Consider the following 25,851-nt stretch of genomic DNA (forward strand, 5'->3'; position numbering starts at 1 on the left):
CTGAGGAAATGTATCCATGTATTCCTCAAGAAGTCATCTATAAATGTAACATAGTACATATATTTACCCAATGATGGAACTGACACAGGTCCAAACACATTATTGTGCACAAGCTCTAATATCCCTTTTTCCCTCTAAGCACCACAAGAAAAACTTACCCAATTATGCTTCCCATATACTTAATGTTCACAAAAATCAAAATCTGAAGAGAAATTATACATACCTTATATGATACCATTACCATTTAATATTGGAAGGCCCTTCGCTCCAATGTGTCCCAGTATTTGATGCCACAAAATAGTCTTTTCACCAAAGAATAAAAGATTTTATACTCCACTGTCAGGAACCACATAATTATTGCACTCATCAATAACAGTATTGCCCAACAACTTGTACAAATTTCTAATTCGAACTCCCCTCATCAATATTAGTGCTCCTCGAACCATATTGCAAGTATCTTTCTCGAACACTATTTTTACACATGTATCATCCAGTTTGTTTATGGAAATTAGATTTATAGCCAATGCAAGAATGTGCAGAAAACTAGGAATTTTCTAATCCTTCCACCTTGCAACTTCATCATGAATATTTTTCTTCCTATGATTATGGTCTTCCTATCATCACCTAGGAAGACATCACAACCATCATATTTATCATACTTGTAGAACCACTCCCTATGGGGAGTCATGTGAAAGGATGCACCTGAGTCAATCAACCATGCCTCATGATATACATGTGTACTAGAAGAATCCATGTACACATCCTCACCTTCATCTGAGGTAGTTTTCACCTCTGCAGATGTAGCATCATCAGATCCCCTTCCTTTTTTAGGAGTTTTAGACCTACGGTCTTGTTTTTAGTTCCCTTCTTTTCTGCATTTCCAGGATACCTTTACAGATTTTCCTGGAGACTTAGATCTTCCTCTAGATTTAGATTTCCCACTTGAGGACTTAGTTTTATTTTTATTCTAGGAGCATCCTCTTATAGACAAGGAAACTACATTCTGGCTCTCCATATTTTTTTGTCTCATCTCCTTCAACAAAAATGATGATATTATTTCATCAAACTTCAAGGTAATTGTATCGTTACCTATAGTAACAACCAGACTATCACACGAGTCTGGTAGAGAACAAAGAAAATAATCCACGTATCTTCATCTAAAATTTTAATATCAACATATAACAATTCACTTATCATAGTATTGAAGGCATTCAAATGCTCTATCACCAAGTCTCCATCCTTCATCTTTAGGTTATACAAGCTTTTCCATGGGAAAAGTTTGTTCACCAGGGACTTAGATTGATACAAAGTCCCTAACTTGTCTCACAAATCCTTTTTCAAAGCTTCCCCTAATACATTTAACAATAATGAATATGAGAAACATAATCGTATTGTTCTCTTTGACTTCTGATCTAAGTTACCCACTCTTTTGTTGACATTTTTGTTGGTGTCGTACCTTGATCTCCAACAATCCAATGATGTTTGTCCACCAAAAAAACCTCCATATTGAGCTTCCACAACTCGAAACTTTGTCCATTGAATTTCTCAATCTCTATATTTCCCCTGTTCACCATCTCCTTTCACTACAATAATCAATCCCACAGATCTCCCACTGTAACAAGGTTTACCATAACCCCAAGCAATAAACACCTTAGCCACAAAGGTGTCCCCTTGAAGTTGAAACAACTTTGATACGAAATGTAGGTTTTAACCCTATATAGAAATTACCTGCAAACAAATTCTTAAAAACACAAAAAATATACAATGATGAGAACATAAAAAACATACACACATATTTTCTCCTGGAACACAGAACCGCAAAAACCATATTAGATTTTCATTATATTCCTTTCAATGTTACAATACATTATATACATATTCAAGCATTCATAAACTCCAATCCATTAACCCTATATTAGAATATAATCTTGGTTCCCCTTCACCAAATCTACAAAATACCATCGGAAAAACCATCATGCCAAAAACAACGTGCAAAAAATATGCGCAAAACCATCGGTGGGTATTCCCACCATCCTTGGGTCTGCTCAACCCTTATTGGGTCCACATAAAAAAAATCTCGAAGGGTTGCCCTAGATCTAGTGCAATTGCGTGATAACCCCTACGAACCACCCGACAAACAGGGGCATCACACCTCGTTGTGCATGGGGGATATTTGTGGAAAACAATATAACACATACCCAATAGATTAAGGAAAATATAACAGGGCCAAGTAAGAGTAGATTGCAGAACCAAGTTTCCATATGGAAATCGATTTTATTTGGAGGCCAAGTTATTGGAGGGATCAGTTTTCCTTAGTGCACATTAGTGACATGTAAGGGGGTGAAATTTGAGTCGTTGCCTAATATTTGGAATGAGTTCTTCGTGATGATTTCTTTCAAAGGCTAATTCCCTAGATTTTGATTTCCTTGGGTTGAATTCATTATGAGGTAGTCGTGTTACAGATTCTGTGGTTTTGAATTTTTCCTTGTGTGGATCAAAAACCCCAGATTTTCCAAATAATTAAATGATGGAGAATTGTTGTGGGTGTTGTAGATCTAACCCAGAAATACTATAGATCTGATATGAAAATATAAGATAATGCAAATAAACCCAAGAATAATAAGAAATGATTCTTTATTATCAAAACCCTTATGGTAGGGCAACACCATATGGAAGGAGAATACTCCACAAGCCATATGCCTGTTCATACAATAATACTTCACTTCATCTTCATATCCTCCATGTGGAGTCTCTAGCCTTTATATAGGCCTCATACATACAATACCATGTATCATTACCATGGTTTCCTCATACCATCAACTAATACCATGGGCCCCTTACATTATTATTAACTACTTGTGGTCCCTTACATGACATGGGTTAACCACCTTATTTATTACTATGGCCCATCCCATTATTACATTATTACCTTGGGTACCTCCCTTGGTACCCCATATTATCCCCCCTAGGTACATAACATTCCACCCCCCTAAACATGTTTCGTCCCCGAAACATGGGAAGAACATAAATAATAAGATCTACTCAAGAGAGTAGTCCACTGATACCATGCACGTGCATCTAGCCATCCAAGAGAAAGGTGAACCCTCGATCTCGCTGGTGCCTCGCTCGCTTGAGATGGAAGTTGACTGCGGTAGCTCTTCTGTGTGGAAGTGTAGTAGGTGGATCTTTGTTCCTCTCAATCTGTCCTGCGGGGTTTGTTGTCCATGTCGCTAATTGGTTGCCATCTTGATTGTTGTCTTGCTGGGTGATGTGGGTGATGATATGTTGAAGTTTTAACCCACGATGGCTTTTTCTTTACTTCACCTTGCTGTGGTACCTCTTGTGGTGTCTTCTTTTTCAATATGATTCAACCACTGAATCGTCCTCAGATGTATCGGCACCTGTAACCTTTTCTGCTTCAGCCTCTGTTTGTGTTTGATTGTCGACCATCAACTGCTCATCATCTGATATGTCAGTCCCTGTAACATCTTGTGCGTCAACCTCCGTGGACTCTACCTGTTTATGGATGGAAATATCCTGTAATGTAATTTTCTTCTTTTTATACCATAGCTTCAAGAATTTCTTCTGCACATTACTATTGATAGTACCCACAGATTCCATCCAAGGATATCCCAAAACAACATCGATATTATCCATCTCTGAAGCATAAAAATCACCATGAAACACATACTTATCCATCGAAAACTTCAAATCCTTATAGATTTGAACATCCTTATCATCATCCTGTGTATGTGCAATTTGTTTTACTGGGACTTGCAATTTTTTTGCCAAATTGACATTTATGAGATTTTGCTTGCAACTCGGATTTATAGACACAATGATTTTCTCCTTCTGAATCAATCCATGAACCTGCAATAAGGAGATACCAGCAGAAAATAACCCTTTAGGTTCCTTGGTTTCCTTCTTTCCCGAGAAACCCTGCAAAAATGAAAAAAAAATTCTCCACGGTTTGCCCAAGAAAGTGCTCTGATACCACTTGTTGTAGATCTAACCCAGAAATACTATAGATCTGATATGAAAATATAAGATAATGCAAATAAACCCAAGAATAATAAGAAATGATTCTTTATTATCAAAACCCTTATGGTAGGGCAACACCATACATTCACTCCTTAACGAAGGAGAATACTCCACAAGCCATATGCCTGTTCATACAATAATACTTCACTTCATCTTCATATCCTCCATGTGGAGTCTCTAGCCTTTATATAGGCCTCATACATACAATACCATGTATCATTACCATGGTTTCCTCATACCATCAACTAATACCATGGGCCCCTTACATTATTATTAACTACTTGTGGTCCTTTACATGACATGGGTTAACCACCTTATTTATTACTATGGCCCATCCCATTATTACATTATTACCTTGGGTACCTCCCTTGGTACCCCATATTATCCCCCCTAGGTACATAACAGTGGGTGAATTATATTGCAATGTGTGATTCATATATATACTTTAATTTTGTTGCATATATTTAATTCTAGAAGCTAAAAATACCAGTGATATTATTTTTTGGTGATACAATATTTATTTGGGTAAATACATAAATTTTTGGGGATAAATTAAATTTTTGTGAGAAAATCAATTTGGTTGGTACTAGAAATTTAACAGCCCATGTATCTTCACATGGAGAAATTTCTCTTTATGTTATAGGGAGAAAAACAAGGGTGTCTAGGCCTAAAAAGTGCTTATTCATGTATTCAACCTTGAATACAAAAGCATTGGTTTATATTTAATCCAAAAAGTTGAGTTGAGAGAAATAGGATGGCCTTGCACATGAAACCCTAAATGTTCCGGTGAGAAAATCCCCATGTAGATAAGGAAAACAATAGTTGAGAGTTATTAGGAGAGGAGAAAAGAATTTTTAAGATTTTCATCCATGGAGAAATTCCCTAGAGACCAAAAGCAACTTGTGACTACCTTTAGCTAAGGTAGAAAAAATTGTCAGGCAACTTGATAAGAGTTGAATGGCCTTTATTTCACTCCTAAAATGTCATTCAGGTCAAGTTGAAGTATCTATCCTCTTGCCACAAGTCACATGATGTGTTACAAGTGTGTGGGCATCTCCATGATTTAAGGGTCATAAAGAGAAAGGCTTAGCGCAACCCAACATCAATAAAAAAAATTCACTCAAAACCACTCAATCAATTAAGACATGAAGTAAGGAATTGATTTCAAGTAAATAAAACAATTGTTGGGAAATCAATTGTTCATAAAATAATTATATAATAAAAAATTTATGCCAAATCAATGTTAACACTCATATACCTTAGCTAAGCTAGCTTAATCCAATGCTAACAAGGACAACTAAGGCATATCACTCTACAAATAAAGTGTTTACCGTTTGGAGCACAATAGCAAAGTGATGTGAGGAAGAGGGAGTGTTATTATTAATTTTTAAAGAGTTTTCATGGGCTTTAATGCATTCATTACTCTAGTAATTTCCTTTTTACTTCACTTTCACCTTCAATTAAGTTAGTGATATGTGAGAAATGTTTCAGAAAAAAGTATCTTGAGTGCATGAGAAAGTTATGATATCATTGCCTTGAGGCTAAAGAGAGTGGTATAGCACTAAGATGTTTCCTATGAGGTGGTGTAGCACTAGGTTAAGGCAGAGTATGGTGATGTAGCATCCATTGAGCCTTAGTGAAACAACACATTGAGTTAATAAGGTTAAGATATGAGTTGAATACTTACTTTTTGAGGTTATAATGTTGCTTAAAGGCCCAAAAGGGTAATATAACAGTCCACTAAGGCTCAGTGGAGCGATATGGAGGTCCACAGGAGAAAAAACATGAGCTTGATATCCTAAACCTACAGTTGTGTCATTTCCTTGAGGCCTAAGAGAGTGCTATAACACTAGAATAATGGTTAAGAGGGTGCTACATTAGCTTGAAAAGTCAAGATTTCAAGAGAAAAACTCAAAAGAAGGCATTTCCCAAAGTATACATTGTTACCTTAAGGCTCAATGGGGAGTTTTAGCACTGAGTAGAAGCATATTAAGCAAAGTATTTTGGTAGAAATCACATAAGATAAATTTTTGGACGACGCACTTCAAACCAACAAGTGTGGTTCATCATCAGGACTAGATGAAGAGGCAGACCATGGAAAAGGCTTAAATAGAGAGAAATGTCTACATTTCTCTCTATTTAAGCCTTTACCATGGTTTGCCTCTTCATCTGGTCCTGTTTATGAACCACATTTGTTGGTTTGAAACGTGTTAGCCAAAACTTTCTCTTATGTGATTTCTACTGAAAGACTGTGCTTAATTCATTATGGATCACAAAAGCTCGAATATAGAGGTATATTGTTGGAGTAAAATTGACTCTGATGGCCTTCATTAAGGAGGAAATCTACTCTACACTGGTAAACTCCTACTTCCATATAACTAGTAAGCCAATAGGGAAGGCTTCTCCTCTCGATGGTGATAAAAATCAGTTTCTTGTTTGTAATTATCTTTTATCCGTCGATTATGCCAATGATTTATTTTGTTTCGATAATGATAATTTTATTAGCATGTCCTATGTGTGGATAAAACCTATTGGGTTATTCTTCTTTTAAGCTATGAAAGTGAATTAATATCTAGGTTATCATTTTGACTCTGTAGTCAAAGTGTAGAAATTTTGAATAATATGACACATATTCAACAGAGATTATCCTGATCATACAATTTAAGCGGAATATGTATAATACATAATCTCCTCTACGTTGATCATCAAATTACAGAAGCAGAAACATCCACAAGCACACATAGAAGCATCAATCAAACTCATAAACACAGTATGTATCCCGGGGAAAGCATCTCGCTAAAAACCCCACACTATCTGTATATTATATTGATTGAATCATGTAACAATACAAAGCATAATACTTCTCACAAGTATCTCCACCTGTTACACACAATACAGCTCAGATTTGATCTCCAAATCTCTCCCGCTGCTTGCCTGCCTCCACTGCTCAAACCTGCTCGAGAACTGATGAGAATAGCTTCCCAAACTCGATTTTACACTGCAAAATAGTCACCCACACTATGTTGGACGTGAGCAACAGCTATAATATCATGAAGATACGTGAGCAAACTCATTGGCATACTCAATCCTTTGATTGTGCAAATCATCATGCACAGCTATAGTCACAACTGATAGCAATCTGATCCTCTAACACCTGTCCCTGCTGAACTGAACATGCACTGACATGCAACTGAGTTAACTGATGTATTCTATAGTTGCATTATGAGTTAATAACTTGTGAATTAATTAATAACTAATTCACCCAACTCATCTTTAGTCTATTGATCAGTTAGACTAAATACAACCAGTTTAACAAAGCTAAACTGAACACAACTCCATCAACTGTACCTCCAGTCCACTAAACTCAACTCACTTGAGTTCTAACTGAAGTCATGCATGCAACAACTCAACTGACTCATAAGAAAAACGAATTTCCTTCTGACAGCTGCATGTGCCACTTCCGTAGCTCAAACTGAAGTGCTCCAAGAGAATAAGATTAAGTTTATAGTCCAAATATTATTGTGAGATAATAATATTTGACTTTTCTATTTTTGACTTTGATCACTCACACTGTGATCACTCACACTATAATCACTCACACTGTGATCACTCACACTTTCATCAAAAATAGAAGTCCATCTATTTTTCCCAACTTGATCAATCATCCATAGACATGATCCATATGTCTAAAAATAGACATAGTCTAAAAATAGACTTGCGCCAAAAATAGCCTGCGGGCCCACTTAGTGAAGGCGACTCTTTTCACTAAGCTCCATCATCTTGTTGCACTCTCAACAAGCATTTCTTGTTGCACACTTTTCAACACTCCCTCTCAACAAGAAAGGCTTCCTCTCAAACCCGATCCTGTAACTCTGGAATGTTCTCCATGCAACACATTTGGCCGGTCCACTTGCTCTGTCATCAAAGTCTCTGACTGCTATTGCCTTTGTCAACTGAAACTCTGCATCTTTGTGCTCTTCAGTATCTGACTGCTCTAGCCTCTGTCACTTTGATCTCTGACTGCATCCGTGCTGCTGCTGGTTCTATCTCCCAGCATTGCATCCGCACTGCACCTCCCAACTGACCTCCCTATTGGGATAGAAACATCCTCTGATGCTGAAGCTCTACCTGCTGCTGACAAGTGCTCCCTCTCTGACATCTGCGCTACTGCAACATCTCCATGCATCTCGCACCATTGCACACCTCTCTGTGCCACCTAGCACTGTGCAAAACACTTGTGCCTCTCGCATTGCTACAGCCTCCTAGCTATGCGCTGTCCTGGGATTCCCTGCACTGTCGCTCTCTCTGCCGCTCCATCCGCATCTGTCTCTACCCAATCAGTCAGTTCCTGCTACTACACATCGGGGCTCCCGTAGCAAGGTCTCATCCAAGAGGTTGGGTACCTCAAGGATCTTGCCCCTCCTCCTTGGGACAATCAATCCACATCACCCCACCTCCTACCTGGAGGTATGGATGCATGCGATCCCTCAGCCCACCTGGCTTGAAGTTTCCCCCTACTGGAGGTCTCTGGATGAGTAGATGTCTCTACTCGATCTCCTCTCAGATTCCCCTGTTGTGGCTCCTCCACAACCTCCTGAAGCTGCTGCACCAATCGTGGCTCCTCCACAATCGTCTGAAGCTGCTGCACCAATCGTGGCTCCTCCACAATCGTCTGAGACTTCTTCTGGCTCTGCATGTTGAGAGGTAATATACGCTCCCTCTCAACCACCAAGTCTCCATCAGTTGCCTCGCTGCTCAAGGCTTTGCATGCATCTTGAACCTCAAGAGCATACAGGTTCCTGACCCATGAACCAATCTCATGACAACGAAAGCATCTCACCTTCGACTTGTCAACTTTCTTCCCATCACTAGAAGAACAAGATTCGAAAAGAGAAACCTTCTCCTTCCCCTTCTTCGCCTTACTCGCTAAGGCACAGTTCTCCTCATCCTGCATGGATGAAGAACCATCTCTGGTGCTCCGTCTAATCTCCTCCTGCATCAAATCCGACCATGGTCGTTCCCAATTTGGCAGTTTCTCCCTTCCATTCACCGAGTCCTGGTAGCTATGCCAACTCTTAGGAAGGTCAAGGAGTCCTAGACTCACCATCCTCATCATCAACAGTAACCCCCACACTTCCCAGCTCATCTCGACACTGAGTGAACCTCGTGAGATACTGGGGCAGACTATCTCCATTCTCGAACTGAATGTTTCTGAGTTTTATCTCTTGCTTTGGAATTAAATTCGAATTCCACCAGCACAAAACTCAACTGCTTCCGATCTAGAATTCGTGAGAACAAATTATTTCTTGTACAGAGATCGACTGTATGGGCATTCACCGGATATTTCACCTTCCAAAAGAAGGATGAATCCAGAGGCTACCTGGCCCGATCACAGACTCTGCCTGAAGAAATAAATTGTAAACACTTTCTGAATAGTAGATCTGATGATCAATCCTCGCTTGATATCCTGTAAAAATCTCTTCTACAAATCAAGCTGCTCCGATACCATGTAGAAACTTTTTCTACAAATTATCTAGCTCTGATACCATGTAGAAATTTTGAATAATATGACACATATTCAACAGAGATTATCCTGATCATACAATTTAAGCGGAACATGTATAATACATAATCTCCTCTACGTTGATCATCAAATTACAGAAGCAGAAACATCCACAGGCACACATAGAAGCATCAATCAAACTCATAAACACAGTATGTATCCCGGGGAAAGCATCTCGCTAAAAACCCCACACTATCTGTATATTATATTGATTGAATCATGTAACAATACAAAGCATAATACTTCTCACAAGTATCTCCACCTGTTACACACAATACAGCTCAGATTTGATCTCCAAATCTCTCCCGCTGCTTGCCTGCCTCCACTGCTCAAACCTGCTCGAGAACTGATGAGAATAGCTTCCCAAACTCGATTTTACACTGCAAAATAGTCACCCACACTATGTTGGACGTGAGCAACAGCTATAATATCATGAAGATACGTGAGCAAACTCATTGGCATACTCAATCCTTTGATTGTGCAAATCATCATGCACAGCTATAGTCACAACTGATAGCAATCTGATCCTCTAACACCTGTCCCTGCTGAACTGAACATGCACTGACATGCAACTGAGTTAACTGATGTATTCTATAGTTGCATTATGAGTTAATAACTTGTGAATTAATTAATAACTAATTCACCCAACTCATCTTTAGTCTATTGATCAGTTAGACTAAATACAACCAGTTTAACAAAGCTAAACTGAACACAACTCCATCAACTGTACCTCCAGTCCACTAAACTCAACTCACTTGAGTTCTAACTGAAGTCATGCATGCAACAACTCAACTGACTCATAAGAAAAACGAATTTCCTTCTGACAGCTGCATGTGCCACTTCCGTAGCTCAAACTGAAGTGCTCCAAGAGAATAAGATTAAGTTTATAGTCCAAATATTATTGTGAGATAATAATATTTGACTTTTCTATTTTTGACTTTGATCACTCACACTGTGATCACTCACACTGTAATCACTCACACTGTGATCACTCACACTTTCATCAAAAATAGAAGTCCATCTATTTTTCCCAACTTGATCAATCATCCATAGACATGATCCATATGTCTAAAAATAGACTTGCGCCAAAAATAGCCTGCGGGCCCACTTAGTGAAGGCGACTCTTTTCACTAAGCTCCATCATCTTGTTGCACTCTCAACAAGCATTTCTTGTTGCACACTTTTCAACACTCCCTCTCAACAAGAAAGGCTTCCTCTCAAACCCGATCCTGTAACTCTGGAATGTTCTCCATGCAACACATTTGGCCGGTCCACTTGCTCTGTCATCAAAGTCTCTGACTGCTATTGCCTCTGTCAACTGAAACTCTGCATCTTTGTGCTCTTCAGTATCTGACTGCTCTAGCCTCTGTCACTTTGATCTCTGACTGCATCCGTGCTGCTGCTGGTTCTATCTCCCAGCATTGCATCCGCACTGCACCTCCCAACTGACCTCCCTATTGGGATAGAAACATCCTCTGATGCTGAAGCTCTACCTGCTGCTGACAAGTGCTCCCTCTCTGACATCTGCGCTACTGCAACATCTCCATGCATCTCGCACCATTGCACACCTCTCTGTGCCACCTAGCACTGTGCAAAACACTTGTGCCTCTCGCATTGCTACAGCCTGCTAGCTATGCGCTGTCCTGGGATTCCCTGCACTGTCGCTCTCTCTGCCGCTCCATCCGCATCTGTCTCTACCCAATCAGTCAGTTCCTGCTACTACACATCGGGGCTCCCGTAGCAAGGTCTCATCCAAGAGGTTGGGTACCTCAAGGATCTTGCCCCTCCTCCTTGGGACAATCAATCCACATCACCCCACCTCCTACCTGGAGGTATGGATGCATGCGATCCCTCAGCCCACCTGGCTTGAAGTTTCCCCCTACTGGAGGTCTCTGGATGAGTAGATGTCTCTACTCGATCTCCTCTCAGATTCCCCTGTTGTGGCTCCTCCACAACCTCCTGAAGCTGCTGCACCAATCGTGGCTCCTCCACAATCGTCTGAAGCTGCTGCACCAATCGTGGCTCCTCCACAATCGTCTGAGACTTCTTCTGGCTCTGCATGTTGAGAGGTAATATACGCTCCCTCTCAACCACCAAGTCTCCATCAGTTGCCTCGCTGCTCAAGGCTTTGCATGCATCTTGAACCTCAAGAGCATACAGGTTCCTGACCCATGAACCAATCTCATGACAACGAAAGCATCTCACCTTCGACTTGTCAACTTTCTTCCCATCACTGGAAGAACAAGATTCGAAAAGAGAAACCTTCTCCTTCCCCTTCTTCGCCTTACTCGCTAAGGCACAGTTCTCCTCATCCTGCATGGATGAAGAACCATCTCTGGTGCTCCATCTAATCTCCTCCTGCATCAAATCCGACCATGGTCGTTCCCAATTTGGCAGTTTCTCCCTTCCATTCACCGAGTCCTGGTAGCTATGCCAACTCTTAGGAAGGTCAAGGAGTCCTAGACTCACCATCCTCATCATCAACAGTAACCCCCACACTTCCCAGCTCATCTCGACACTGAGTGAACCTCGTGAGATACTGGGGCATACTATCTCCATTCTCGAACTGAATGTTTCTGAGTTTTATCTCTTGCTTTGGAATTAAATTCGAATTCCACCAGCACAAAACTCAACTGCTTCCGATCTAGAATTCGTGAGAACAAATTATTTCTTGTACAGAGATCGACTGTATGGGCATTCACCGGATATTTCACCTTCCAAAAGAAGGATGAATCCAGAGGCTACCTGGCCCGATCACAGACTCTGCCTGAAGAAATAAATTGTAAACACTTTCTGAATAGTAGATCTGATGATCAATCCTCGCTTGATATCCTGTAAAAATCTCTTCTACAAATCAAGCTGCTCCGATACCATGTAGAAACTTTTTCTACAAATTATCTAGCTCTGATACCATGTAGAAATTTTGAATAATATGACACATATTCAACAGAGATTATCCTGATCATACAATTTAAGCGGAACATGTATAATACATAATCTCCTCTACGTTGATCATCAAATTACAGAAGCAGAAACATCCACAGGCACACATAGAAGCATCAATCAAACTCATAAACACAGTATGTATCCCGGGGAAAGCATCTCGCTAAAAACCCCACACTATCTGTATATTATATTGATTGAATCATGTAACAATACAAAGCATAATACTTCTCACAAGTATCTCCACCTGTTACACACAATACAGCTCAGATTTGATCTCCAAATCTCTCCCGCTGCTTGCCTGCCTCCACTGCTCAAACCTGCTCGAGAACTGATGAGAATAGCTTCCCAAACTCGATTTTACACTGCAAAATAGTCACCCACACTATGTTGGACGTGAGCAACAGCTATAATATCATGAAGATACGTGAGCAAACTCATCGGCATACTCAATCCTTTGATTGTGCAAATCATCATGCACAGCTATAGTCACAACTGATAGCAATCTGATCCTCTAACACCTGTCCCTGCTGAACTGAACATGCACTGACATGCAACTGAGTTAACTGATGTATTCTATAGTTGCATTATGAGTTAATAACTTGTGAATTAATTAATAACTAATTCACCCAACTCATCTTTAGTCTATTGATCAGTTAGACTAAATACAACCAGTTTAACAAAGCTAAACTGAACACAACTCCATCAACTGTACCTCCAGTCCACTAAACTCAACTCACTTGAGTTCTAACTGAAGTCATGCATGCAACAACTCAACTGACTCATAAGAAAAACGAATTTCCTTCTGACAGCTGCATGTGCCACTTCCGTAGCTCAAACTGAAGTGCTCCAAGAGAATAAGATTAAGTTTATAGTCCAAATATTATTGTGAGATAATAATATTTGACTTTTCTATTTTTGACTTTGATCACTCACACTGTGATCACTCACACTGTAATCACTCACACTGTGATCACTCACACTTTCATCAAAAATAGAAGTCCATCTATTTTTCCCAACTTGATCAATCATCCATAGACATGATCCATATGTCTAAAAATAGACTTGCGCCAAAAATAGCCTGCGGGCCCACTTAGTGAAGGCGACTCTTTTCACTAAGCTCCATCATCTTGTTGCACTCTCAACAAGCATTTCTTGTTGCACACTTTTCAACACTCCCTCTCAACAAGAAAGGCTTCCTCTCAAACCCGATCCTGTAACTCTGGAATGTTCTCCATGCAACACATTTGGCCGGTCCACTTGCTCTGTCATCAAAGTCTCTGACTGCTATTGCCTCTGTCAACTGAAACTCTGCATCTTTGTGCTCTTCAGTATCTGACTGCTCTAGCCTCTGTCACTTTGATCTCTGACTGCATCCGTGCTGCTGCTGGTTCTATCTCCCAGCATTGCATCCGCACTGCACCTCCCAACTGACCTCCCTATTGGGATAGAAACATCCTCTGATGCTGAAGCTCTACCTGCTGCTGACAAGTGCTCCCTCTCTGACATCTGCGCTACTGCAACATCTCCATGCATCTCGCACCATTGCACACCTCTCTGTGCCACCTAGCACTGTGCAAAACACTTGTGCCTCTCGCATTGCTACAGCCTGCTAGCTATGCGCTGTCCTGGGATTCCCTGCACTGTCGCTCTCTCTGCCGCTCCATCCGCATCTGTCTCTACCCAATCAGTCAGTTCCTGCTACTACACATCGGGGCTCCCGTAGCAAGGTCTCATCCAAGAGGTTGGGTACCTCAAGGATCTTGCCCCTCCTCCTTGGGACAATCAATCCACATCACCCCACCTCCTACCTGGAGGTATGGATGCATGCGATCCCTCAGCCCACCTGGCTTGAAGTTTCCCCCTACTGGAGGTCTCTGGATGAGTAGATGTCTCTACTCGATCTCCTCTCAGATTCCCCTGTTGTGGCTCCTCCACAACCTCCTGAAGCTGCTGCACCAATCGTGGCTCCTCCACAATCGTCTGAAGCTGCTGCACCAATCGTGGCTCCTCCACAATCGTCTGAGACTTCTTCTGGCTCTGCATGTTGAGAGGTAATATACGCTCCCTCTCAACCACCAAGTCTCCATCAGTTGCCTCGCTGCTCAAGGCTTTGCATGCATCTTGAACCTCAAGAGCATACAGGTTCCTGACCCATGAACCAATCTCATGACAACGAAAGCATCTCACCTTCGACTTGTCAACTTTCTTCCCATCACTGGAAGAACAAGATTCGAAAAGAGAAACCTTCTCCTTCCCCTTCTTCGCCTTACTCGCTAAGGCACAGTTCTCCTCATCCTGCATGGATGAAGAACCATCTCTGGTGCTCCGTCTAATCTCCTCCTGCATCAAATCCGACCATGGTCGTTCCCAATTTGGCAGTTTCTCCCTTCCATTCACCGAGTCCTGGTAGCTATGCCAACTCTTAGGAAGGTCAAGGAGTCCTAGACTCACCATCCTCATCATCAACAGTAACCCCCACACTTCCCAGCTCATCTCGACACTGAGTGAACCTCGTGAGATACTGGGGCAGACTATCTCCATTCTCGAACTGAATGTTTCTGAGTTTTATCTCTTGCTTTGGAATTAAATTCGAATTCCACCAGCACAAAACTCAACTGCTTCCGATCTAGAATTCGTGAGAACAAATTATTTCTTGTACAGAGATCGACTGTATGGGCATTCACCGGATATTTCACCTTCCAAAAGAAGGATGAATCCAGAGGCTACCTGGCCCGATCACAGACTCTGCCTGAAGAAATAAATTGTAAACACTTTCTGAATAGTAGATCTGATGATCAATCCTCGCTTGATATCCTGTAAAAATCTCTTCTACAAATCAAGCTGCTCCGATACCATGTAGAAACTTTTTCTACAAATTATCTAGCTCTGATACCATGTAGAAATTTTGAATAATATGACACATATTCAACAGAGATTATCCTGATCATACAATTTAAGCGGAACATGTATAATACATAATCTCCTCTACGTTGATCATCAAATTACAGAAGCAGAAACATCCACAGGCACACATAGAAGCATCAATCAAACTCATAAACACAGTATGTATCCCGGGGAAAGCATCTCGCTAAAAACCCCACACTATCTGTATATTATATTGATTGAATCATGTAACAATACAAAGCATAATACTTCTCACAAGTATCTCCACCTGTTACACACAATACAGCTCAGATTTGATCTCCAAATCTCTCCCGCTGCTTGCCTGCCTCCACTGCTCAAACCTGCTCGAGAACTGATGAGAATAGCTTCCCAAACTCGATTTTACACTGCAAAATAGTCACCCACACTATGTTGGACGTGAGCAACAGCTATAATATCATGAAGATACGTGAGCAAACTCATTGGCATACTCAATCCTTTGATTGTGCAAATCATCATGCACAGCTATAGTCACAACTGATAGCAATCTGATCCTCTAACACCTGTCCCTGCTGAACTGAACATGCACTGACATGCAACTGAGTTAACTGATGTATTCTATAGTTGCATTATGAGTTAATAACTTGTGAATTAATTAATAACTAATTCACCCAACTCATCTTTAGTCTATTGATCAGTTAGACTAAATACAACCAGTTTAACAAAGCTAAACTGAACACAACTCCATCAACTGTACCTCCAGTCCACTAAACTCAACTCACTTGAGTTCTAACTGAAGTCATGCATGCAACAACTCAACTGACTCATAAGAAAAACGAATTTCCTTCTGACAGCTGCATGTGCCACTTCCGTAGCTCAAACTGAAGTGCTCCAAGAGAATAAGATTAAGTTTATAGTCCAAATATTATTGTGAGATAATAATATTTGACTTTTCTATTTTTGACTTTGATCACTCACACTGTGATCACTCACACTGTAATCACTCACACTGTGATCACTCACACTTTCATCAAAAATAGAAGTCCATCTATTTTTCCCAACTTGATCAATCATCCATAGACATGATCCATATGTCTAAAAATAGACTTGCGCCAAAAATAGCCTGCGGGCCCACTTAGTGAAGGCGACTCTTTTCACTAAGCTCCATCATCTTGTTGCACTCTCAACAAGCATTTCTTTTTGCACACTTTTCAACACAAAGTATTTGTATCTTATAAAGGTTTCAATCTTGGTTCGTATTGTTTAATGTCACTTTCAATGGGGTTAGAACCTAAATTTTACATCTAATATACCTTTGTGCCATAAGGCTCGATCTTCACTTTGAAATTCCCCTTCGCTGCAACATCCCCCACCATATATGTTATACCAATGATCATCCTATCTCTTAGGCCGCTCTTGCTGGAAGGGAAATTTTTCGGGACTGTTATTTTGGAAAAGCAAGAAGGATGGAAGCGTAGATGCCTCTTTTTCAATTGGCAGAGCGTGGTTGGAAATTACTGTGTGGATATTTTTGTTCGAAAGTTGACAATTTTCAGTGGTTGCATAACTGGAAGCCTACACTATATAATGATCTTCCTACGTGAAAACAACATTGGGATCAACTTAACTCAACCAATATGTCATGTCAACGGGCCAAAGTTCATAGGGGGGAGAAAACTATCAGGAGAAGGCCCAAAGGTGGCAATCTTGTAGGCATCGACATTTGTAGGGCTTTGCAGGACGCTATAAGGAGCTAACTCCTAATCCCATGTAGGAAGAAATTACAAGAGCTGAGAGCAAGGCTCCCTCACACAGTTCCTTCCTATTTGAAACTTAAGTGTCAGTTGAATGGGCCAACTGGATCCCTGATACATGCAACACCATAGGGTGTTTTAACTAGTATATGTAAACCACATATTTATATCGAAAATTGGAGTTTATTCTGGGGTGCACAATAGTTGACAGACAAGAGCTAAGGGACGATGTTCTCCATTCTCTGGAGTGCCTCCAGAACCACTTAAACATCATGGATTGTAGATTGGATTAGACAAAACAACACCTTGGCTTACCTCTTATGGAAGCATTACTCTAAAGAAGGCTAAAGCTCTTGTTTGGATTTTTGTTTCTGATTTAGAGCCTTCAAAACAATTTCTTATGCCTTGGCATTGTATATTCTCTGTTGTAATTCCCTGTAGTCGTTACATCTCAGGACATAAATCCAGTTGCAATGAGTGTTTTGTATCTTCTTTTTGGTTTTTGGCATCCCAATCCCCTTTTAAGAGGATTATTTTTTGGTTATGGTCAAGTCTCCCTAGCGAGACACTGATATTGACTATCAGTTTCATTAAGTAATCTCCAACTTTTTACCAAAAAAAGAGAAAGAGAAAGAGAAAGAGAAAAGCCATATATATATATATATATAGAGAGAGAGAGAGAGAGAGAGAGAGAGAGAGATTTTGTCCCCAAGGTTTAGCTAAGTGGTCAATTATCGTGATATGAAATGTTGTGTAAAATAAGAGATCCAAGGTTCAAATACCCCAGAAGTAACCTAATCTATGAAAAGGAGGATAGGTCGTAGACCCTAGAGGTATAGTGGTAGTGATTGGAATCGACCCCATATCATGCGAGTATGAGCGCAACCCAGTTGCCAATTCCTCTGGTTACAAAAACCATAAATATAAATAAATAAGTAAAATTTTACTTTTAAACATTCAAAAAATACCAAAAAAAGACACTTAAAAAAAACAATACCTAAAAATATAATTAAAATAATAATAATAACAATAATTCAACCCCTATAAAACATAGTAAAAAATATTGGGAAGCATACAAAAAAAATAGGAAATAAGAAAGCATATTAAAAAAAAAGAGTGTTGGACACAACACATGGGAGGGCCGCATAGCTGCCATGCCCATTGTGTGTTGTGTGGGGAAGGGACAATGCCCAACATTGCCCTCCTCCATGTTATGCGGTAGATGAGTTAAGTTGTTGTTTTGTTTCGTCTCTGTTTTCTAATGTTTTTAAATCTTGTATTTTTGTTTTAATGTTTTTAAATTTTATTTTGCTTTATAATTATAATTATTTTTTATTATTTATATTTTATTTTTTTACAAAATGTTTTGTTTCTTCATTTTTTTTAAATGGTTTTTTTGAAGTTTGTTTGTAAATATATTATTGTATAATTAAATTTTGTTTGCTTTATTATTTATATAGTTTATTTATTTTATTTTTGAAGTTCATTTAGTTTTTTGTTTTGTTTAGATTTTTTTATGTTTTTTATTTTTTTTGTTTATTGAATATTATATATATATATATTTTAATTTAAAAATTGTGTTTCATCAATTTTTTTAGGGTGTTTTTTTGTGATTTTATAAGTCATAATTAAACAAATATTGCAATTTTAGTGCCCCTTTGAAATGGGTCAAGTTGTCTTAGGCTAAGATCTCAAAAGAACTATATTTTTAGCCTTTTAAAAAACAAATTGTTTTTGGTAGAATGACTCTTTGATTTAGATGTTGATTTTTAACATTTTTCAGTCATGATATTTGGATTATAATTCCATGGTTGAAAATTGTTGAAGTTTTAAGGTTTCTTGTACTTGTGATATTTCGTTTTAATTCCATGGTTAAAAATTATCAAAATTCTAGGGTTTTTCCAAGTCATGCTATTTGATATTTAATGTTATGGTTAAAAGTTGTTGGAATTAAGGTTTTCCATGATCATGATTTTGGTTTTTAATGCGATGGTTGAAAAATGTTGGAATTTCAACCCTAAAAGAAAGGGTAATGCAACATCACCATTTTTCGATTTTGAAGTGTTTTTCATGCTTTTTACACAAAATTAAGGGTTTTTGGGTAAGATTTCTCGTTTTTAGGTTATAGTTCTCATTAAGTCCGTAACATTGTTTTGTTTGAGAGAAAGAAGTTGGGCAAATTGTTTCGAGTAAGAACAAGTTGATTTTTTTATTGTGCCTCACTTACAACATCCACTTTTAATGTAAATCCTATGGTATTTGATACCGAGGAGTCAAGTGGAAATAATAGGGGTGAACAACATGGGGTAAGTAATGTGAATATGAATAGTGAAGATAAGACTATACATCATATACACATTGCAAACCATAAATTATATGGTGCTTTTAGGAGGGAATATATTCATCGAGCTGATGAACATGTAGAAGATAAGTAGAAGATTCAAACCCATATCCCAATACAATGTCTCTTTACAAAAATCCCACCAAAATTTTATCTAATGAATTGATTCATGTTCTTCTAGGTCTTATCTTGGAGGAGAAATGAGGTCTGTGGAAAAAATGTAGATCACAAACAATGTCATCCTAGTTAAGAAGGTTATCAAATCTAGATGGAAAATAAAGAAAAAAGAATAGTAATAAAGCTACACATGTCAAATGCCTTTGATAGGGTAAGGGATCAATTCCTCTTTTTAGTACTCAAAATTTGGCTTTGAACATAAATGTATTAGATGGATTAAAGCATATAAAAGCACACTATGAATTGCCTAGATGGCCAATGGACAATTGGACATATTTTTTCAAGGCTCTTGGGAATTGAGATGGGATTGTTTGGTCTCTCCAATATTATACATTTTGATGGTAGGATTGATTAGAAGGAAGCTACAACATGAAATGATAAGTGGAAATTTATTAGGGGTCAACATAGCAAAGATATTCAAGGAAGTAAATCACCCTTGATTTGTAGATGCTCCCTTCTATTGGGGGACATCAATTGTTATAGCTCAAATATTGAATAAGGTATTGCACCATCATCTTAATACTTAATGGGGAAAATCAACAAATCCAAAAGCAATATATATGGATGGAATCATTCCCTATTAGAGGATATAACAAATAGCCAAGGCCCTAGAATTCTCTCTAAAATATCAATGAAAGACTTTCACGTACTTAGGTATACAACATTTGTCATTCACACCAGAAATTTATATTGGATGTTAATTTTATATTAGACATAGAATAAAATCATTAGTTAAGAGTCACAATGGCTCAATCCATCAAGTAGGGTAGTCCTAATAAGATGTATTCTAACAACACTCCCAAAATACTTGAACGAAATCCTCATGGATTTGTCAATTATAATGCAAATGATTGGGAAAGGAACCAAAATATATTTGTAACAAGGAAGAAATGTTAATGTTAAAAATATACCATGTACATTGGTATATAGTGAGAGAACCCTATGATTAAGGATGGTTTACAATAAGATATTAAGCACTAAAGAATCCATCTTTGGGAGCTAGGATAATGTGGTGACATATATGGTAAGATACAGTGGTGGAAAGAAGTATTATAGGAAAAAATTAAGAAGAAGAAGCCTAATAATCCTAGATGATCCTCTTCCAAACACGAATTTCTTACCCATATAGCGATTATGCAAGGCCTCAACTTCTATTATACAACATATAAAACTTACTAAGATATGGGAAGATAGAATAATGGGCCCACCCCCTTTAAACTGTGACCTATCCATAGAAAAAATAAATGTATGTATATGAGAGATAAGAATAAGAACCCTCTTAGATCTATACACATGGAAGCATAATGGAAAAGGTATGATGGAAAGGAACCAAAATATATTTGTAACAAGGAATAAATGTTAATATTAAAAATATACCATGTACATTGATATATAGTGAGAGAACCCTATGGTTAAGGAGGGTTTACAATAAGATATTGAGCACTAAAGAATCCATCTTTGGGAGCTAGGATAATGTGGTGACATATATGGTAAGATACAGTTGTGGAAAGAAGTATTATAGGAAAAAATTAAGAAGAAGAAGCCTAATAATCCTAGATGATCCTCTTCCAAACACAAAGTTCTTACCCATCTAGCGATTATGCAAGGCCTTAACTTCTATTATACAACATATAAAACTTACTAAGATATGGGAAGATTGAATAATGGTCCCACCCCCTTTAAACTGTGACCTATCCATAGAAAAAATAAATGTATGTATGAGAGACATAAGAATAAGAACCCTCTTAGATCTATACACATGGAAGCATAATGGAAAAGGTATGATGGAAATGTCTGCACTCCCTATTGAACGTTGAATTATAGGTGTATTTTTTCTATAATTCCCATATATTAGTACCCATATCTAAATTGGTCAAGGAATTGAGTGATTGGGGATTAGATGGAGATTTCTAAATAGTGAATCATTAGGGATACTCTAGCGAGTTATCCACCTAAAAAGATTCTATACCAATGTTGACTATCTAGAAGAAAATATAGGGAGGGGATTTCCTCCCCATAATAAGATTCTTAGGTTTGTTTCTAGTCCACATTAAAGTCTTAATTATGAAAAATCTTAGAAAATAATGGATCCAATGACCCACTAGATGCTTGATTTGTTTAGTTGTGGAAGAAACAGTCAAACACCTATTTTTGTAATTCACATTCACTAAGCAATTTTGTGTTTTACCTTGAAGAATTGGGGAAAGAAATCCTAATGCCTCAAGTGTAGATATGGATGATCCAAACTTGGAAATCCTTTTTATCAGGAAAGCTTATTTCATAAGCAATGGTTAAAGAGATTTTATATTTCAATCCAAAAATACCTATCCCAGAAGGTTTGGTTAGAAAAGAATTAAACCATACTCAAATAAGAAATCATTAGCTTATGTAAAATCACCAACCAAGATAAAGGTGTTTTTTTCATAGGACAATTTGATCAAATAGAACATGGCTACTTTCTTCAATAAACTGAGAAGCATGAGATCAAAGCTAGGTTAGTACTTTAATTCTAGATCAAACCAATCAATACAAAGTGTAGATGAGAAGACCAAGTCAGTGAGTAAAGTGGCATATTGGAATGGACATAATGAAATTTCAAGAGTGGAGGGTAGCATGAAAGTAACACACTCTATTATTGGATGCCACTTTAAAAGGAAACCCAAGGTAGTGGGAGTGGTGGGGAGGAGGTTATCTTTGACCTTAAAGAAATAAAGATGTTAAAATTGCATGGAGTATTGGGATCTCAACTTTAGGGGAAAATACCAAAATAGCCTAAAAGTATAAAGAGAAGAAGCTCCATACATTGAGAAATAGCTATAAGAATGAAATATAAGCCTCTTCGCAGGGTGGGGATCCTTTTACAATAGAACAAATGTACAAGAATGAGATGAGATGATTCTAAAGCTAAGTCTCCTTACTACATCTATATATATATATATATATATATATATATATATATACACGTACATATACACATATACATACATACATACATATGTATGTATGTATGTGTATGTATGTATGTATATGTGTATATGTACGTGTATATATATATATATATATATATATATATATATATATATATATATATATATATATATATATATAAGACAGAGGTACAACTACAATTAAAGGGTCTAACCGACAATGCTAATATAGCAATAGAAATCTAATTCACTATATAGAGATTTACATGTGGATTTTTGTAAGGCTTAACATGCCCCTCCCCTTCAAACAGGTCTTTTACTCAGCATTTCACTAACTACAGAGGTTTCAACATGAATAATTCGTCTTTCTATGTCGCCTCTTCCACTGGTAGGTTATTCCACTTGATGAGGTACTCAGTAATTGCTAGATTTTGTAGCTAGGTATCCCTTATTTCAATAATTGTTTCTAGTTATAATATATTTTTCCCTTCTTCATTAATCCATGGTAAAATGATTTCAACTAGGATATTGTATCGACTATTTTTTTAATCAAGAAACATGGAACATTGGATATACACATGAATATGGAGTCAACTCCATTTTATAAGCCATACTCCCAATCCTCCAAAACACCTTATAGGTCAATAACACTTGGGTGCTAATCACTGAAGTTGCGTACACATGCAAGTTGTCCGAATAACAATAACATACAAAATTTTGAAATTGAAATTGAAGATTAAGTGAATTAAAAGTATTGATTCACAACCCCCCTCCCCCTCTCAGTATTTTTTTCATAATAATTGGTATCAGAGTAGGTCCCTCAGAAGAAACGTGATTTCTTAAAGGGAGATCTAAAGGGAGAAGCAAGATGGGAGTATTTTATGCAAATCCACCTTTATTTAATGGAAATAACTTTATGTTTTGGAAGTTCGAATGAGATCGTACTTGCAGTCACTATGAGTTGATGTATGGGGAGTTGTTGAAGATGGATATCAATACCCAAACTCAATTCCCACAGATAATACAGGAAAGAAGTAGTATGAGAATAATGCAAAGACAGTGAATGCTATCTTGGGAGGATTAGTAGAATCTGAGTTTGTGAAGGGCATGCAATTGAACACCGCCAAAGCAATATGGGACAATCTTGTTCAAATATATGAAGGTGACACTAAGGTAAAAATTGCCAAACTTCAGTCATATATAATACAATATGAATCTCTTAACATGCATGATGATGAGAGCATTGCAAACTTTTTTCTTAGAGTAGATGAAATTGTTAACACAATGAGGGGTCTTAGTAGCAATATTGACAATTATGTTATTATTGAAAATATTTTGAGATCACTATCCCTAAAGTTCAACAAAATTCTCTGCCATTGAATAAATGAAGGATTTGTCAAAGAGTTTTTCCCATGAACAACTACATGGGATATTGACAACTTATGAGATGAGAAAAGGGGATACATCAAGTGCTAGAGAAGAAAATTTAAATCCAAATACAAAGGGGAAAAAAGAATAACCTAAAGATACAATCTACATCTCAGATGAGGAAGAAGCACATTTCGTGAGAAAATTGCAAGTTGGAACTGGTAAATTCAAAGGTAAGCTTCCATTTAAATGTTTTGCTTGTGGAAGAGTAGATCGCTATGCATCCAAATATCCATATAAAGAAAATCATGATAATAAGGAAAAAGGAAAGGATGTATACAAGAAAAATGGAAAAAATAATATATCTACCAAGAAAACTTTTTATTCTAATGAAGATAGTCAAAGCAGATCTGATGATCAAGAAGATACGAATTCATATTCCAACACTAGTTACAAAATACCTATAGCTCTTGAAGATCAATCAACTAGTGAATGATATAGTTGGCAAGAAAGAAGTACGGTGAAGGAAATAAACATGTAAAAGATTCAATTTGAAGCAGCCAATAGAAGAACAAAAGTCTCAGCAAAACAAATTTAAGAAAAGGAAAGGCTTTGTGAAAAATTAGAATTAAAAGTTGTAACTCTAAGGGAAGATAATGAGAAAATAAACAAATGTGTAAAGGAATTTAAATCACTAGAGAGTATTATTAATGAACAACACTCTCCTCTAATCAATACAGACATTGGATACAACAATAAGGTTTCAGGTCAACAGAATAATAATGAGTACCAGGACAAAGCGCCTCAAAAGAAAACCAAATCAAGTCCATCAAAATTAGTCCCCAACTATAAGAGATGGTTCATGGATATTTATTTTCTTGTAACTCATTTGGGCTTAACGCCATTGATTGCAAGTCAAATATCTATAATGGAAGCAAACAATATTTTAGTTACAAAAGATGGGATAAGTTTCACAAATTTGAACACATGAATAGAAATTGCAAGAAAATTGGGAAGAAGAAAGTGCAGCATTTAAAGATGTAAGGAACATAGCCCCTACTGTAGTCTATTGTACTTAATGCATACTTCTAACTGAGACTATAGAATTAAATGTGAGGTACATAGCCTCATGGAAACTATATGATGACTATTAGGTCCACGAGATTAGTGCTGTAAGGCGGAGCTATGCATGTGTACTTCGATGACGATTCCAAATGTTGTTATGTTATTCTTCTAGTGATGTTTATATTACTAATGTTGCATTTGATGAAGTGAATGTGACCAAGAACAAATATGACATGTTCAGGGGGAGTTGTGGCCATTAAATCAACATTTCATATTCAGTACATGTTTCTTATGAACGATAGTCACGTGTATACGCGGTTATTAACTAAGACAGTCACGTATGTTTCTCTAAGATGATAAAGGAGTGGCACAAATTCAAGGGGAGCTTCTCAAAATCTTACATCAGTACATTATTTCCATTTTATATTCTGACTTTGGTTTGTTGCAATCTGTTGATGTTTCCCTTATGTTATGTGTGATAGAGTATTTGCTCATAATGAATATTGAGTTGTTGAAAAAACTTATTATTGTTGTTGATTTATCTCTTTGCTGATGGAAAGAAGGATACAAGGTGATCAGAATTGATGATGAAAAGTTGGTACAAGTTCAATGAGAGCATCGTTTATGCCTCTAAAGGTCCATTGTTAGCATTATGGTTTCTTGAGCACTCCTTATTACTTAATGTTGTCTATGATGAGTTCATGGTTATTATTGTTGTCATTGCTCCCTACTGGAAAGTATATGTGTTGTTGTCACTATATCATGGATGCCTGGATTGCATGGATG

Source organism: Pinus tabuliformis, chromosome 3_2, assembly GCF_031772625.1.
Source record: "Pinus tabuliformis cultivar Carrire ecotype Pingquan chromosome 3_2, CPIR1, whole genome shotgun sequence".
Lineage (NCBI taxonomy): Eukaryota > Viridiplantae > Streptophyta > Pinopsida > Pinales > Pinaceae > Pinus > Pinus tabuliformis.